This window comes from Tenrec ecaudatus, chromosome 3 (genome assembly GCF_050624435.1).
Source record: "Tenrec ecaudatus isolate mTenEca1 chromosome 3, mTenEca1.hap1, whole genome shotgun sequence".
NCBI classification, from domain to species: Eukaryota; Metazoa; Chordata; class Mammalia; order Afrosoricida; family Tenrecidae; genus Tenrec; species Tenrec ecaudatus.
Window position 1 is genome coordinate 210,878,917 of NC_134532.1, and position 18,215 is coordinate 210,897,131.

The 18,215-nt window shown below is 42.4% G+C and overlaps 1 pseudogene; it reads left to right on the forward strand.

Moving 5' to 3' along the window:
• The window catches only part of LOC142442514 (delayed-rectifier potassium channel regulatory subunit KCNS3-like), a 118,195-nt pseudogene that overhangs the window by 30,868 nt on the left and 69,112 nt on the right, over positions 1 to 18,215 (forward strand).

Genomic DNA, 18,215 nt, shown 5'->3' on the forward strand with positions numbered 1-18,215 from the left:
GTCAGTTTGTCCTACTGTCAATGCTTGTGCATTGCTGTCATGTGATGTCACTGGCATGTCAAAAGTCAGCAGGGTCACCCAAAATGAACAGGTTTCAGCAAAGCTTCCAGACTGAGAACAAAGAAGGACGCTGCTGCCAACTTCAGAATAAGCCGCCAGAGAAACCCTATGCACCGTATTCATTAAATAGAGAATTCAAAACTCTGGTGGCAAATTCACAAAATTCCTTAGACCCAGAACAGCAGGTGCATATGTCGGTTGCATAACTTTTTCATCTGTTTTATTTCCATGTGTCCTGTCAGCAGAACTCACTCTTCAAAGGGAACTTTAAAATTAAGTATGTTTTAGGAAACAGATAATACAGAACTGTTCTAGAATCCAGGAGGTAAGGGAACCTCTGTAGTCCCACCCTTTTGTCCCCCCTCCTCCCCATCCCAGGGGGCCTGATGACAGCAATCCTGAAGACCAGCTGCTCCACCCTCTACAGTGTTTACAGGGGGGAATAGAAACCTAGAAATAAGAAATGGTGTGCTGCAGTTCACACTGCTCAAGAGGAAAGCGTGGCCGGGATTTTAGGACTCCTGGCCCTGAATCCCATGTGCTTCCTACAACATTTTGAGGCCTAGTTTGTAATGCAAGAGTTTCTTATAGAGACAAGGAAATCTATAATGAAGCCAACACACACACACACACACACACACACAAACAAACAGAATACTACATTTCATCCAATAGGTCTTTAAATTGCAAATGCATCCTAATTTGTTGTTGTTACATATAATCAAATTGGTTCCGACTCGTAGTGACCCTATTTACATGAATAACAGAACAAAGCGTTACCAGATCCTGTGCAATCCTCACAATAGTAGGTACATGTGAACACATCGCTGCAGCCACTGTGTCAACCCATCTCCCTGAGAGATTTTCCTCTCTTTTGCTTACCTCTTGTTTTAGCAAGCCTGGTGTACTTCTTCAGGGACTGGTCCCTCCTTGAAACAGGGCTAAAATAAAGAAGATGAAGTCTCACGATGGTTGAGTGAGAATCATCTCCATGACAATGAGTTAACCCAATTCGAGATGTTCAAAATTCTGTTCTTCAGCATCCATAATGTGTGGTCAATCCGGAAAAGGTTTATTCTTTAAAATGTCAGTGGAAAACATTTCTGTAGATTTCGCCCTTGTCCTTCTGCATTTTAAACTTGAAGAGACTGACTTCAAGCTTTTCTTTTTTAAAGGAAGGAGTTTCTTTTGGAATCTGACTCAAGTTACACCAATTCTAGCTAGAAAAATCCAATTACCATTTACAGTTCTGAACAGCCTAAAAATCCAGCCATTTAATGGGACCTCTAGATTTTATGTAGTCTAAATGAACCCTAATATCTATGTCAAGAGGGCAAGTCTGTCTGCTTTCACCATGAATATGAAAAGGGAGAGGGGACCCGCTATCAGTCATTCCAAACACAAAATTAATCGCTGTGCCAAGGGACATGGCTATAGGATGGAAGGACAATGGGACCAAAGATCCGCTCAAGTCAAGCTGTAACTTTCCCAACCCCATCTCCCATCTGGAAAGGCAGGAGTCCCATAATAAAAAGCGCTGATATATATTTTTTAAGATGAAAAATCCAAAAACACAAAAAATGAAAATGAAGCAAGTGAAGCTAATTGTGCTTCTGGTGTCTTAACCACCACAGAAGCTTATTATTTCAAGTGACTTCTAGAACACTGTAATTAATATACCCCCTAAAGACAAAAACCACTGTAACGTAATCTTAAATTCCCTCCAGCAATTATATTGTCGCTTGGAATATTTGTCTTATTCTTTTTAAACTATGAATTTCAGAAAGCTATTATGGAATACTTTTTTATTTTAGAATTCTGTTAGCTTTAAAGGTGAGAGGTAAGAAAGGTGGTCTGTGGATTGGAAAAAGACAGCGGGCGTTTCAAACCTATGCCAATCTCCCCACCAACATGGGCTGTGGTTAGCTAATTAGGCGGGTGCAAATACACATTATCACAGTAAGTGCTCATTTTTCTCCAGAAGAGAAACAGACTTGACTCAAACGATCAAAGAATTTCTCTAACTGCATGACTTTGCTGTACTCCTTTTAAGAAATGTAAACAAATTGCCTTCACAAACCACTGCTTCCATGGCCGTGAGGCCATGAGAGCCAAATGGCCCCTGGCTACCATAGTTCACCAAGATTCTATAGATGCATCCTGACCAAGAGAAGGGAAATGAAGGACAGAGTTCTACTCCTCCTGGAGCACAGATTTTGAGGAGCCATTGATGTGCCCCAAAAAATTATTGGCTTGAGATTTCCTTAGATATTAAAACTCAAATCAAAAAATCCCCTAAAGTCTTCTTTAAACCAAATAAGAGTTCAGCTTAATTAATAAAGAATGTTTACCTTGAGCCCTGTCTTCTTGGGAAAAGCCATCGATATGAGATCAAACTGATAATAGCAAGTTCAACAGGAAGCGTCGGCGACAAGGAGCTTGGGTCAACATGGGAAGAACCGTTCAGAAGAGGAGGGTGGCACTGGCCGCACATCTTGGAGAGTGCCATCAATGTCATCAACTGGTACGTATAGATATATAGATATCGATGAGTTGGTGTATGATTTGCTGTGCATATTTTTAAGGATCATAAAAAGAGAGATGAATGTACTCTGGTTCTGAATATTGAGTGACCAAGTTGTCCTGGTTTGCCTGAGACATTTTAGCCCTGGAAGCCCTGTGTCCTGGGAAACCCCTCAGTCTTGGGCACTGGGATACTTGGTCACCCTACTTAGGCAAATACATCATTCTGCTTTCCCCCAACCAGCTTTCTTTTCAAACCCCTTCACAGCAGCTGAGAGTGGTTTGGGCTAAGCTCTCTAGATGAGATGGTACCAGACGAATAGATCTCCTTTCTGATTTTCACTTATCTTTCATAATAGAAGAAGGGGCATCACATTGGAGATGAAGTAGAGTGGAGATGTTTCACTTTTCTCTGTGTATTTTCTTCCCTAATACATCATGGATTAAGGGGCACCTGACCCAAGCCATTATATTTTCATTTACCTCATATGCATGTCAAAGTTGGACTTAAGTAAGAAAGACTGATGAAGGATCGATGCATTTGAACAATACTGTTGGTTGGTGAAGAATATGGAAAAAATCATGGACTGACAAAAAATCTGTCTTGGGAAAAGTACAACCTCAGAAGCATGGATGGCGAGACTTGGTCCCACATACTGTGGGACCAGTTGTCAGGAGAGATAACCCTCTGTGGAAAAATACATCATGATGCTAACAAAGGGCAGCAAAAAGTAGGAAGACCCAAAATAAGATGGATTGACACAGTGGTTGCAACAGTGGATTACGAAATGAGTGAATAATTATGGGATGGCATAGGACAGGACAGTGTTTAGTTCTGTCGTACACAGGTTGCCGTGAATCAGAACAAAATCGATGGCATCTACCAACAACAAGGTAGTATGTTCCTCGATCTTCATAAAAGTCCACCTGGGCTTCCCAAGTAAATCACATCTCCAAGGATCCATTGTACTGCCCACATTAATGGAAAGAAAAGAGAAAGAGCAATGAAGATACTCGCACTCAATTTCCAAATTAGGCTGAGTGTGCATCTGGAACAAAGAAGACAGTCGTTGTTCACTTGTCAGATGCTGTGTTAGACAAGGTTCTCTAGAAAAACTAAACCAATACACTTATGATATATATAAATATATATATACACATATACACACACATATATATTATGGATGAATATGCATATATAGAGCACAAAGGAATATAACAGCTAATTAGTCCACACAGTGGTACAGAGGGCTCAGTTCAACACATTTCTCTGAAACAGTTGATATACTGAAAGTCCTTCAACTCACAAGGGCTGCTCAGTGCTAGGTTAAGGAAACGGACAGGTGAGTCTTCCGTAGAACAGTGTGGGCACTCTGGAGGCAGCAAACAGGTCACCAAGAGTCAGCCAGATGACAGAATTCAACAGTCCCAAATTCAAGCGATGTACACATCAGCAGTGTGGCGAAGCAGGTCTCAAAGGAAACTCAAGCTCTAGTGATACGATGCAAGACAAAGGAATTCACAACTTTTAATTTCAGTGCTGCTCTTTTGGCTTCCATTTTAAAATGAGATGTTTACATTTATAACATGGGTTTACCCATGCTGTTCTTTCCCAAAGTGTGTGTGTGTGTGTGTGTGTGTGTGTGTGTGTGTGTGTGTTTGGGTCTTAATACCCCATGGTGAGACAAACATGCATCACAGGTAGGAAATCTCTGAATTCAAAATAATGTAGTCCAGAGACATAGTGCTTCCATTCCTGAAAAATTCAGTGTGACTGACTTGATAAATGACTTGGCTTGAACAAGGGATTCAACTGTCTTCCTCCCAAAATAGAACATAAATAATATCCGTGAGGCCTCCCTACTGGTTAGAGAATTCAACCCAAGTCTCCCACAAGAAGAATCGATGCATTTGAATTGCAGTGCTGAAGAAGAATATTGAAAGCCCCACGGACCACCAAAAGGACAAACAATTCTATCTTAGATAAAGTACAGCCAAAGTGCTCCTTAAGGGCAAGGATTGTGGAACTTCATCTTACATACTTTGGGCAGGTCTTCGGGGAGACCAGTCTCTGGAGAAGGACATCATGCTTGGTAAAGTAGGGGGGCAGCTAAGAAGAAGGCCCTCAGTGGCTGTCACAGTGGGCTCAGGCACAGAGACGATTGTGAGGCTGTCACAGGACCAGGCAGTGTTTCCTTCTGCTGTGCTTAGGGTCGCCATGGGTCAGAACTGACTCCACGGCACCTAGCAACACCAACTCTGACCAAAATAAGCTGGAAATATTCTATTTGTGCCAGGTTAGCCCTGGCGGCATATGGATAAATTGTTGGTCTGCTAGCCTCAAAGTAAGCAATTCACAGCCACCAATGACTTGGGGTGGGGGGGAGATGAGTCTTTCTACTCCCATAAAGAGTTGCAGTCTCAAAAATACACCGGGGCAGTTCTGCTTTGTCCTATCAGATCACTGTGTATCAGAAAGGACTTGAAAGCAGTGAACTATCTCAACCTAGTGGCTGAGATGGGCTTAATGCCACACAGGAAGCTATTCACCTCCATCTGTTGTCACAGAGGGCCTACTATTAACACTTCTCCACGAGGATACCTGAGAAGCAAGGTCCACAGGAGGGTAGCTTCCAGGCCAAGAAAGTATAGACACAAAACGGGAGCCGGTGTCGAAGAAAGTCGGGCTTGACACGTCAGTCCTCTGATTGCTCAGCCTTGCAGTTGGAGCGGGGAAAGCAAGCACAAACACATCACCAGCTGGTGTATTTCTGGCAGAGGCACCAGCGGCTGCCTTGCCTTGCCCCAAGACACGTGCATGCAACAAACAGCTCCCATCTGTAGCCCCATTCCCTCTGTTTACCAGTGCTACACGGAGCAGGAAGCAAGGGAGAGAACAAACCAATGTTTCAGAGACCCAACAGGAACCTAAGCATCGCCTCCAGGGGAACAGAGCTGATGGATGGCAGGCTGACAGTCAACAGATGAAGCCTCATTATAATTGTAAATCCGAGGATGAAATGAACCACCGCTCCTGTGGGCACTGCTGCTGCAGCGGTTGTCCCCAGCAGATGCCCTAGCTTGCCTGCTCTGCTCACACTTTCTGTCTCTGGCAGATGAGCTGGGCTGGGAGAATGGGGAGGAATCCTGTGACTAGAAAACCTCAGGGCAAATTGTGCTTGTCCTGGTTGACCAGAGAAACAACTTCATAGACACCCACATGTGTTTCTTAGACAAGAAAGAGCTTTATATAAAAGAGAAATTGTATGTTGAGAACACATCCCAGCCCAGTTCAGAGCAAGTCCATAAGTTCGATATCAGCCCATATGTCCGATACTAGTCCATAAATTCCTCTTTAGACTCACACAGCACCTGCAATGACGCCGGATGCAGGAAGATCACAGGCCAGTGGGTAGAAGGTCTTGTAAATCCAGTGGTGATGGAAGCATCTCATGCCGGTGTGGGTCTCCACGTGTCTCCTCCAGCTCTCTGAGTGTCTCAATAGCAAGAAAGGGAAGGCAGTGAGAGACTGGGTCTGGCCTCCCGTGAACTATTTATCTCTATTTTGCCTCCAAATGAGGTCATCAAGCTGAGACCTGATTGACAAGCTAGACTCCACCCCTTCACTCAGATTGGCAGGACATTATGTATCGGCCACACCAATTGAGGCTTCCAAGCAAGGTTGGGGAGCAGAGTGGAAAAGTCCCACACCTCCATGTTCCTTAGTCTTTCTTCTTGGTCTGTCCTGTTGATGTTTTAGCTCTTCATCTCCCACTGTAGGGACAACAGCAAGTTCTTGCCTGGCCTCTCCTGCTTGATCGTGAAATAGACAAGAGAGAAAAAGAAACAAGAGAGTGGGCTGCCTCCCCGGCTTCTGAATTATTTTCTTTCTTTTAAAAAATCCATCCATTCCACTTGTGTATCCAAATATCGCCTGCCAGTTTGAGGGCCAAAGCAACCTCTGGAGCAGCTCTCTAAATGGATGACAAGTGCCACTTCCCCAACTTAGTTCAGCAGAGCTTTTCGAGTACCAAGGGCATGCATGGTGCACAGCGAGGCAAGGTGAAGGTTAAAGAGCTCTCTATCCTCAGGGGACCAACTTAACATCTAGTGTAGTGAAGAAACAAGAAGGGCCCATCCCTGTGTTTTTCATCCATTCAAAAAACACTCGTTAAGTACCTCTCATTGAAATGATTGCAGTTTAAGTGAACTGAATTCTATCTTGCTACAGCTGCTGTTGCCTAACAGGGAACCTCAAAACTGGAGGATTTTTCAGACTGCTGTGCACCAGTTTGATCCAGGTTTTATCAAGTCCCTACTGTGTGGTATCCTTGGTGGTGCAAACAGTCAAGCACCTGACTAGTAACTGAAAGGTTGGTGGTTGGAACCTACCCAGAGGTACCTTCAATGAAAGCACTAGTTATCCACGCCTGAAAAGCCACCACCCTGAACATTCTACGGAGTTCTGTTAACTGCAGCACATGCTGTTGGCCGGCCTCTGAACAACTCAACAGTAACTGGTTTGTTTGGGTATTTTGTGCATCGAAGTTGTGGGTATTGTGAATGGTTGAGGTGCCCAGCTGCTCAATAAAAAGATGGGCATTCGCATCCAACCAGAATTGCCTCGGAAGAAAGGTTTGGCAGTCTACTTCCAAAAATTCAGCCATTGAAAACCCTGCGACACACAGTTCTATTCTCAGTCAATGGAGTCAACGTCATTGGAAATTTTAGTGCTTTATGTCATGCTCTGCAAAGGAAGCAAAGATACCCTAATCCTAAATTCTTAACTATAGAGGATTTATAAAATCAATGGAGAGACAGACATAACACTAGCGTAGTTTTGTAACCACTTCATGAGGAAAGCATGTTTCATCATAAAAGATTTGAAGAAAGATCTTTGGAGGTGGTTTTTCTTTTAACGAAAATGTCTGGCTACCAAACAAACAATAAATTAATGAAAAATGAAGAATTTGTGACTTCAACTTCAGGTTTTAAAAACAAATGAATTTTTTTAATAAGTCAAATGAATTATGAGAGGCTGTTTCGCATTGCAAAATAGTATGTTGGGAATTTTTTAAATGCTCGTTGTCACCTACTTTGGGCACTCTGGTGATTCAATAAGTTAAGCACTGACCTGCTAACTGAAAAAATGGGTGGGAGAAAAATGAGGCAGTGTGTACCTATAAAGATTTAGAAAGGTTTAGCTCCAGAAACACTGGAGTTCTATTCCACAGGATCTCTACGAGCCAGAGCTGACTTAGTGGGTTTGGTGCAGCATGAAGATTGGAGGAAGATGTATTAATAAACTGCCATGTGCACATGACACAACTTTGTTTCCTGAAAGTGAGGACTTGAAGCACTTGCTGATGAGGATCACAGACGTCAGTCTTCAGTATGGATGATGACTCAATGTAAAGAAAACCCAAACCCTCACAGCTGGGATAACATCTACAACAAATGAAGAAAAGGTTGATGTCAAGGATTTCGTCTTGCTTGGGTCCACAATCAATGCTCACAGAAGCAGTAGTCAAGAGATCAAGTGATGCGTCGCATTGGGTAAATGTGCTGCACATGATCTCTTTAAAGTGTTGAAAAGCAAGCATATTGCTTTGAATACTAAAGTGCACTTGGCCCACATCATAGTGTTTTCCATGACCACATATATATTTGAAAGTTGGACATACAATAAGGAAGACACAAGAGTTTGAATTTACGTTTGAATGACGGAGCTGTTGAAGAGTATTGGAAGGGCCATGGACTGACAAAAGGACAAACAAGTCTGTCTTGGAAGAAATACAGGCAGAGTGTATCTTAGAGGCAAGGATGGTGAGATTTCATCTCACGTACTTTAGATGTGTTATCAGGAGAGACTAGTGCCTGGGGAAGGACAAGGAAAGGCCACCAAAAAAGAGGAATGCCCTTGACAAGACAGACTGCCGCAATGGCTCCAACGAGAGACTCAAACATTAAGTCAAGAGGCCAATGGCAAAGTAGGAGTTGTGGCCCAGAAATAGTTTGTTTCTTGGTCTCCTCTTATGACCCTAGTGCCCTGTTCATCCTGGGAAGTCAATGAATCTCTTGTTCTTCTACTTGGCATGCCCTTACCTCTTTCCCCTCTTTCCTCTGCCCAGGAAACTGACCCATTCATCAAACTCAACTTGTCCATGACCTGTTCCTAGTCTGCTAAGAAACAAGATCGTGAAAAAGTGCAAGATGTTGGGGCCTGTAGCTCCACAGACTCCACAAACCAAATTCTAGTAGTAGAAGTCATAGTAGGTCCCTCCTTTACAGATCTTACTGAATTTTTATTATAAGTATTAAATGGGATGTTACAGGCAAATCATTAGCACAGGGCTGAGAAAATGTTAGAATTGAAGTGAATAAATCCTTTCTCCACTCCTTCTCTTCCCATAAGACTTTGTACACATTTCTGTTATGACATGTATCACACTGCATTTTAATTTCCTGATTATATGTCTATCTCCTCTACTGGGGATAAGCCCTTGGGGAACACCAGCCACGACTTACGCATCGATCGCTGGAATCTAATAGACCAATTAACCATTTCTCACATGACTGCATTCAAAACTCTCAACTCAGTTAAAGATCTAAGACGGACACTTTAAAAAATTACCCCAGTACATAAATTGTGTAACATGGTGGTGAATTTCATGGTACAGGTTTCTCATTGCTAGAAGAGTTACAAATTCAAACCTCAAGTTGTCATCTTGAATGATTCTATACACAAAATATTGAATGATGCAGGAAGCATTAAGGAAAGATGGGAAAAGGTACACCACCATAGTCACTCCTTAATCAAGGAAATCTAATAACTTCCTAACACTACTACACCATGTGTGGCAGAATCTGATGCAGAACTGAATTTTTGTAACCCACTGCACCACCAGGGATCCTGTACTATAGGATTAGATATGGGCCAAAGTTAGGGGCCACAAAGGGGCACACCCAAATCATAGTAACGCAAGAGGGTTGATACATTTAGATTCAAGACCCAGTGTTTTACTTGGTGTAGTGGTAACAGAAAGCCACTATGACAGATGAGGAGGAGAGAGATGGCATGATGTCGCAGTTTTTTAACACCCTCAATGGACCTAAAGTAAAAAAAAAAAAATTACCATTGAGTTGACTCCAAGTCACAATGACTTCACGTGCATGACATTAGAACTTTTCTCCATACATTTTCAGTGGCTGAGTTTTCTGCAAATAGATCAATAATTCTTAACCATTCTTCTACTTAGGAAAGAATATTCCATCAAAAGATAGAGTCCTTCCGTGGGTTGTTGGGAAAGAAAGTCCATGAAAAGGGAGCAGGAGTCCAGAGTTTCCCAAAGGAGAGGTTAGTACTGATAGGCCCATGTCTATCAGGCTAGGCTTGTATTAGAAATAGGACGCCAAGCTGAGGATCAGCCACCTGACAGACTGTGTAGCCAAGGGATTTCCATGAAGACACAATGCTTCCTACCTCACTACAGTTTCAAATGACTGTTATCACAACACCAGACCCAGGTCTTCCAAAAGAGAATGGCAAGGTGAAATGAATTGGGGAAAGAAGCAATTTTGGGGGAAATGGGGAATTTATTCCTTCCCCTTCCCCACCAAAAAGTAACACAAATGAGACCAAAAACATGAAAAAGAAACCCACCACTATCTAGTAAATTCTGATTCATAAAACCCCTAAAGGACAGGGTAGAACTTCTCATGAAAGTTTCCAAGACTAACTATTATTGTCAGGTGCACTTAAATTGGTTCCAACGCATGGCAATGCTACGTACAACAGAGCATAACACTGCCCAGGTCTATGGCATCCTCACAAGTGCTCATATGCTTCAGTCCATCAGCGCAGCCACTGTGTCAATCCATATTGCTGAGAGTCTTCTTTTTCGCTGCCCCTCTACTTACCGAGGATGATGTCATTCTCCAGGGCCTGGTCTCTCCTGTCAGCACGTCCAAAGTGCATAAGATGAAGTCTCACCATCCTTGCCTCCAAGGAAACTCCTGTGGGTTTCTGGGACTCTTTTTTATTTGTTTGTTTGTTTGTTTAAATAAATCATTTTACTTAGGCTCTTATAACTATTTTAACAATCTACACATCAATTTTATCAAGTATATTTGTACATATGTTGCCATCATTCTTTTCAAAACATTTTCTTCTACTTGAGTGCTTAGTATCAGCTCCTCTTTTTACCCTCTCTCCCCCACCCTCCCACCCTTGTGAACCCTTGATAAATTATAAATTATTATTATTTTCATATCTTACACAGTCCACTGTCTAGCTTCACCCATGTTTCTGTTGCTTGCCCCCCCTCCAATAGGGGAGAAATATATGCCAATCATTGCTATTAGTTCCCCCTTCTCGACCTCTCCCCCCACATGCCCTCTACCCTCATGGTATCGCTACTCCCATTATTGTTTTGGTGGGGAGAGCGGTACCTGTCTTGGATTCTGTGTGTCCAGGGATCTTATCTGCACCTGTGTACATGCTCTGGTCTTGCTGGATTTCTAAGGTATAACCCAGGTCATGATAGTGGGGATGAGGAAGCATTAAAGAACTAGAGCAATGGTGTCTGTTCTGTCGGTGCTTTACTGCCCCCTGGCTGCCTCGTCCCTTCCTTGTGACCCTTCTGTGAGGGAATGTCCAATTGTTTACCAATGGACTTTGGGTCTCCACTCCAACCCCCCTCATTCTCATCAATATGATTGTTTGTTTGGGGTCTTCTGATGCCTGATCTGCTCCTGTCAACACCTCATGATCACACAGGCTGGCACACTTCTTCCATGTGGGCTTTGGTGCTTCTGAACTAGATGGCCGCTTATTTAACTTCAAGCCTTTTAGACCCCAGACACTATATCTTCCAATAGCTGAACACCATCAGCTTTCTTTACACTTGCTTATACACCCATTTTGACTTCATTGATTGTGTGGGGAAGGTAAGCATCACAGAATGGCAGTTTATTAGAACAGAGTGTTCTTGTGCTGAGAGAGGACTTGAGTAGAGGCCTAATGCTGAGACTAACTCTTTACTGGAGCATAAAGCCTCACTTTTCTCCCACAAATATGAGAAGAATATCATGATTAAGAAAATCAAGTATAATCTTTGGAGTCAGAACAATCACAATTTAAATCCCATCTCTGTGGTATAATACTTCAGTAACTTGGGGTACTGACTGGGCTTATCTTTAAAAATCCTCCCTGGCCTTCTTGTTTCTATAAATAAGCAATTAAAAAGGATTATATTAGCAAACATATTTAAAGTGGCAACATAGTGGGTGGCACATGCTAAATGCTGAATAAATTATAATTTCCTTTCGTGTATATGCATTCTTTTCTCCATGTGGCACTAAAATAGAAATCGTATGAGATATCTGTACTCTTGGAAACTCACAGGGGCAGCACTACCCTGTCCTATGTGGTCACTGTGAGTGGACATCAGCCCAATGGCAGTGAGGGAGACATGTACTTCAATGAAAAAGGAAGACGAAGAACTGACATGCTCTTGGTGAAGAACATCTGCTATACCATGGTCTGCCTGTCTTCAAAGAACTACAACATTCATGCCCACCCAGGGACGCGCAAAAAAAAAAAACTACAACAGATGCACCTTATAAATGAGAAATGATGGCAAGATTTCATGTCATTTGATATGGGTGTGTATTTGGAAAGCCAAACACCACAAAATGACATCATGTTTGGTAAAGTACAGGATTCATGGGAAATGGCTTAACTCAAAACAAAACCCACTATCATCTCCATAGAGTAGATCCCGACCGATCCAAAACCAAACTCCCTGCTCTCTTGTAGAGTTTGACTCATAGAAACCCTATAGGGGAGAGTAGAATGGATCTCTTTGGTTTCCAAGGCTGTGATTTTTTTATAGGAGGAGAAAGCCTCATTTTTCTCCCATGGAGTCATGGTTGTCTTAAACTGCTGACCTTGTGACTAAACTGATGAGTTTGAAAGACCATCCTTTGGCTAGCCATCCAAAGATTAACTGAAAGAACCCCAGAGCATATAATCTAGTTCCTCACAAGAGGCCCTATCAGTGGGTAATATTATCATTTTTCTCATGTTGCCAACAAGAAACTATGGTGTAGAAGGTGCCATCACTTGTAAACAGCAGAGCCAAGGTGCAAATCCAGACAGCCTGGTTCTGATGCTTGGCTAGCACTTAGATGTCACTTGATAGAGTCTCCTCCCACGTTCACAAAAAGACTTACTTCTCTGCTCTCCCATCAAGAAACCTCTCCTTCAGGGGTGCATCCACTCACCTCCCCATGCCACCTCAATTCAAAAACCAAACTCACTGCCATTGTGTCAATGCTGAGTTATAGTGAAGATCGATTCAAAGATCATAATTGTTTACAGAAGTAGAAAGCCCAGTCTTTATCTCAAAGAGCTGCAGTTTGTTTGAACCACTGACCACGTGGATTGCAGCCCAATGCCTAACCACTACACCACCAGGTCTCTCCAATTATTTTTATATAAATTGTTCTAACACCACCTTACAAAAAAATTATATATGTATATATACATACACACCCAGGGTTATCAATGACATGGGAAAACAGAAACTTATAAACTACTGATGGCTGCGTCCTTGGTTACAACCTATTGGAAACCACCTGCCATTCATTCTATTGTTAATTTGAACTTGGATATAACTCCGAGTCTTTAGATATAATAGCTCTTCTGCTTAGTATGCACTTTCTCAAATTGTCTATGTAAAAAAGTCTTACTCACAAGTTGAAACCCTAATAAATATCATCTACTTGCTGAAACCCTCCAAGATGCCCCAGAAGCAAAATAAGTCATTTCTTCCTCTGTGGTGTTCATCAGTAGTTGTAGACCCACCTCTTCTAGCGTAATACAAGCACAGGTTGACATTTCTCCGCAACTAATCTCGGATCTCCTGGAAAGCAAAGCAGAGAGTTTCCTCTCTGCTGCCCCAGGTCTCAGCACAGGCACTTAAGAAATGAGCTAAAGGAACAGGGGCAGAGGTGGGATTCAGGCGGTGTGCATTCATTCGGCAGCTAATTTTTGTTGAGTTCAACCAACTGGTTGTTAAAGTGGCACTTACAAAGAGGGTTCTGTCTGCGTGACAGAGTATTTTAAGTGCCCGTATGAATGTCCATTCCATCCATAGGTATAAAATATTAGCCAGAACTAGGCTTTCAATATTTATTTATTCATTTCATAAGACTCAGTATATTTTTGATGAAATATTACATTTTTTTCCTTTGCATTAGTTACTTCAGTAAGCAGTCATATAAGGTAAAGAGGGAAAATGCCAACCAACCAGAGTGTGACATGCTCTCATTTATATCAGCTTTATGTTAACCCCAAATTCCCACCAGATTTTTTTAAATAATTGTATTGGGAGCTGTTACAGATATCATAACATTCCATAGTTCAATCACACCAAGTAGTATTGTACAATTACTACCTCAGTTTCAAAACATTTTCTTTCTTCTTGAACTCCTTGATAACAGCTCCCCTTTATCCCCTCCCTCCCCCACCCCCTGCCCCCAGGAACCCCCTCCTTTTTTTCCTATAATAGGTTTGGTTTTTTGTTGTTTTTGTTTTTCCCATAACTTACTTGACCCAATATAGCTATTCAATTACAATTCTGTTGTTTGGTCCCTTTGAGTGGGGTTATACAGTCAGCAATGCTATCAGCTCCTTATCCCTGCCTCCCCCACCCCATTTCTGAAGGGTTCTCTACCTTGGCTTTCATGTACCAAATGATCTTAAATATACAAATGAAGATATGCAAATTTAACATGATTGATGAGGTTAAAATAAAACATAATAGTAAGGGGAACTATAAAGAACTAGAGGATAGCTGTGTGGTTCATCCCTTCCGTGTGGCCCTTCTGAGAGGGTCTGTACAATTATCTTACAGGTGGTTTTTGGGTCTCCACTACATCAATAGCCCTTCACATCGATTTGGTTGGTTGTTTCTTAACTTCTGGTACCTCTTTCTGTCAATACCTCATGATATACAGGCTCCACAAGATATTTTTAATGAAGTATGCAATTCCTGAAAGTGTTCAAAGAGCTAAAAATATTGCCTGAGCCATTGCTTTAAGTTCAGCAGAAAGGGGGTTTTCAAAGATGAACATAATACATTCAGAGAAGTCACCTCATACAGGCTGGTGAGCTTTTTCCATGTGGATTTGTTGCTTCTCTGCTAGGTGCCCGCTTGTTTAACTTCATGCTCTAAGGCCCCAGACACTATATCTTTTGATAGCCAGACATCATCAGCTTTCCTCATCACATTTGCTCGTGCACCCATGTTGTCTTCAGCGATCATGCAGGGAGGGTGAGCATCACCGAATGCCAGGTTGTTAGAAAAGGTGTTCTTGCGTTGAGGGAAGGTATGAGCAGAGACCCAAAGTCCATCCACTACTTCAGTGTATTGCCATATAAATATACCTCTACTTTTATAAATAAATTAATATGTTTACATATGTACACACCTATATTTATACCTCTATCTATGCTTTGCTTCCTAGATCTTTCCTCTGTTTCCTTTTTCCTTCTTCCTGTTAATTAGATTAGTTCTAAAGCAGTGGTTCTCAACCTTCCTAATGCAGCGACCCCTTAATACAATTCCTCATGTTGTGGTGACCCTCAATCATAAAAGTATTTTTGTTGCTACTTCTTAACTGTAATTTTGCTATTGTTATGAATCAGGTGACCCCTGTGAAAGGGTCGTTTGACCCACCAACGGGGTCGCCACCCACAGGTTGAGAACCCCTACTCTAAAGGAATGACATCCTATTCCTACAGTGAAAAGATGGTTAAAGATAAATCACACAGTCAATAGTGCTTGGATAAAAGCAAAGAATATTGCAAGTGAGAATGCCCATCAAGAAGCAAGTGAAAATATCTTAAATAACAGTATTATTGTTTTTTGCCAGGTGTTATATAGTATTTTTCATTAATATTTTAAAGCTCTTAAAGCATAATCTAGTTTTGGTGTATCTCTTTTATTATTTGTATTTAAATATTAACTGTATGAAATAATAATCTACCTTTCGGTATATCTTTGTGGGTACTTAAAATGGTTGTTAAATTATTTGAATCCCACCACTGAACAAGACCTATATTTCCTAAGTCCCTTTTTATTCCCATCACACCTCCCTACACTCAAGGCCGTGAAAGGTGCCGGCTGTGCATTTTCAACCAGGCTATGCTGACTCCTGGCACTGTTTCCTGCTTCGCTCCCAACTTCACACATTTCTGAGCTCATAGTTCTGATGCATCTTAGACCCTCACCCCAAAGGCAAATCAAGCAATCAAGGAAACGTGTCTGCATTTTAAGTGGAATTTCTATCAAAAATACATCACGGGAGTCATTTCAAACTCTAAAGCTAGTTTTGACTTCAAAAGCACCTTGGATACCTAATCCAATGGGAGCCATTTTCCTCATCAAAGATTAGGACGGAGATGCCTGTCCCCATCAGAGAAAGATGCATATTCTCTGTTTGGCAGCAACCTGACCCACACCTCCTGTCCCTTGACCACCATGATCTGGTATTGAGTGGCAGATTCAGGTGAAGAACTGGTGGTTTGGTTGCTTTGCAGCCTGTGTCATTTGGCTGTATTTATAGCCAGCATAGCTGTAGTCAGTCGGTCAGTAGCTGTGACAGTTGGGGACTATGCGTCACATTTTCCAAGTCAAGATATGAGGCTTTGCGACACAATACAAAGAACAATAGAAACTCTGAGTCCCAGTTCCTCTACTCTGCAGGTCTGTGACTTTCCCTCATGAAACCACCTCCTGGGGCCTCAGTACTCCTGTCTGGAAAGTAATAATTACCCAACATGCTTTGCAGACTTTGTTGTTGTTGTTAGGTGCCATTGAGCCTGTTTTAACTCAGAGGGACCTCCGTACAACAGGAAGAAAATCAGAGCTTTCCAGTGTGGGCAGGAAATTTTAATGATTAGAGGCAACCATGAGATGAAACTCAGAGGTAGATGTATGCAAAGATTACTCTTTTCAGTGGTAGAATCCTCCCGTGTGCTTCAATGTCTGGCCAGTGCACCTCATACACCATCAGTCAATGGAAGCTGGCAGGTTGCCATGAAAATGAACATGTTCGTTGAAGTTTTCAGAGGATGACTCAGAACAAAGGCTCGCGGGCAATCTACTGCCAGAAACAGTCCATGAAAACCCTATGGTGCAAAATGGTCTGATGCGCAACGGATCGTAGGAACTGCTCAGGACTGGGCATCATGTAATTCCATCGTGAGGAAGGCAGCCATGAGCCAGACGCATCACTGCATGGCCGCCAACAATAGTAGCAACAACAGCTTGTGTTATTGCTCATTGTGTGGCCATGATTCAGAGTCGCTTAGGTCCATTAGATCTGAAAAGAGGAAAAGACACAAGGCTGATCCAACCAAAGAGAAGACATTGGCACATCTAGAAGCAGAGCTGGTTCTAGAATGTTGCCTTGTATTTTAGGCTTGTGTGTACTTGTGCTCTCTGAGAGTGAGACTTGTGTCTTGAATCTCTTTGAAATCCCAAACAAACTGAATTCAAGACACAAGTCCATGGAGCGACAGGGCCGCAAGATGGCAGCACCCATGGGATCAGACAACTTATGGAAACTGGATATAGTCCCTTAAAATGGGATGTGCACCTAACTACCAAGCAGCACCCCACTCATCAGATCTTCAACAAACATTAAGATGACTGGAGGTAATAGTTCTAGTGGAGTGGTGGACCCAAGACCTCTTTCAGTGCTAACAAAATGGCAGAATTTCTACAGCACCCAAGTTGTCCTATAAGGGGTCTGGCCCCTAATGTCTATGGAAACTATGAAATGCCCTCAGCCAACCGAAGGACAGTGTTACAGCAATTAGTCATCAAGAAAAACCACAGGCCCTTCCCCACCCCCATTCCATTAAACAGGCTTCCTTTTCCACAGTAGGAGATTTTTTTAAAAACATTTTATTAGGGGCTCATACAACTCTTATCACAATCCATACATATACATGCATCAACTGTATAAAGCACATCTGTATATTCTTTGCCCTAATCATTTTCAAAGTATTTGCATCAGGTCCTCTTTTTCCCCCCTCCCTTCCCAAATCCCCTCCCTCATGAGCCCTTGATAATTTACAGATTGTTATTTTGTCATATCTTGCCCTATCTGGCGTCTCCCTTCACCCCCTTCTATGTTGTCTGTCCCCCAGGGAGGAGGTCACATGTAGATCCTTGTAATCAGTTCCCCCTTTCCAAACCACTCACCCTCTACTCTCCCAGTATCGCCCCCTCACCCCCTGGTTCTGAAGGTATCATCCAGCCTGGATTCCCTGTGCCTCCAGCTCCTATATGCACCAGTGTACAACCTCTGCTCTATCCAGTCTTGCAAGGTAGAATTCGGATCATGGTAATTGGGGGGGGGGGGAGGTAGCATCCAGGATCTGGGGGAAAACTGTATTCTTCATCGGTGCTACACAGCACCCTGACTGACTCATCTAGTAGGAGATTTTTTTAAATATACTTTGTAGACCTCAAAGTACTAGGCAGGAAGCTCCCATTCAAGGGCAAGTTATCTTAAGACACTGGACATAATACTAAGTTTTTTGTCCGTTTGAA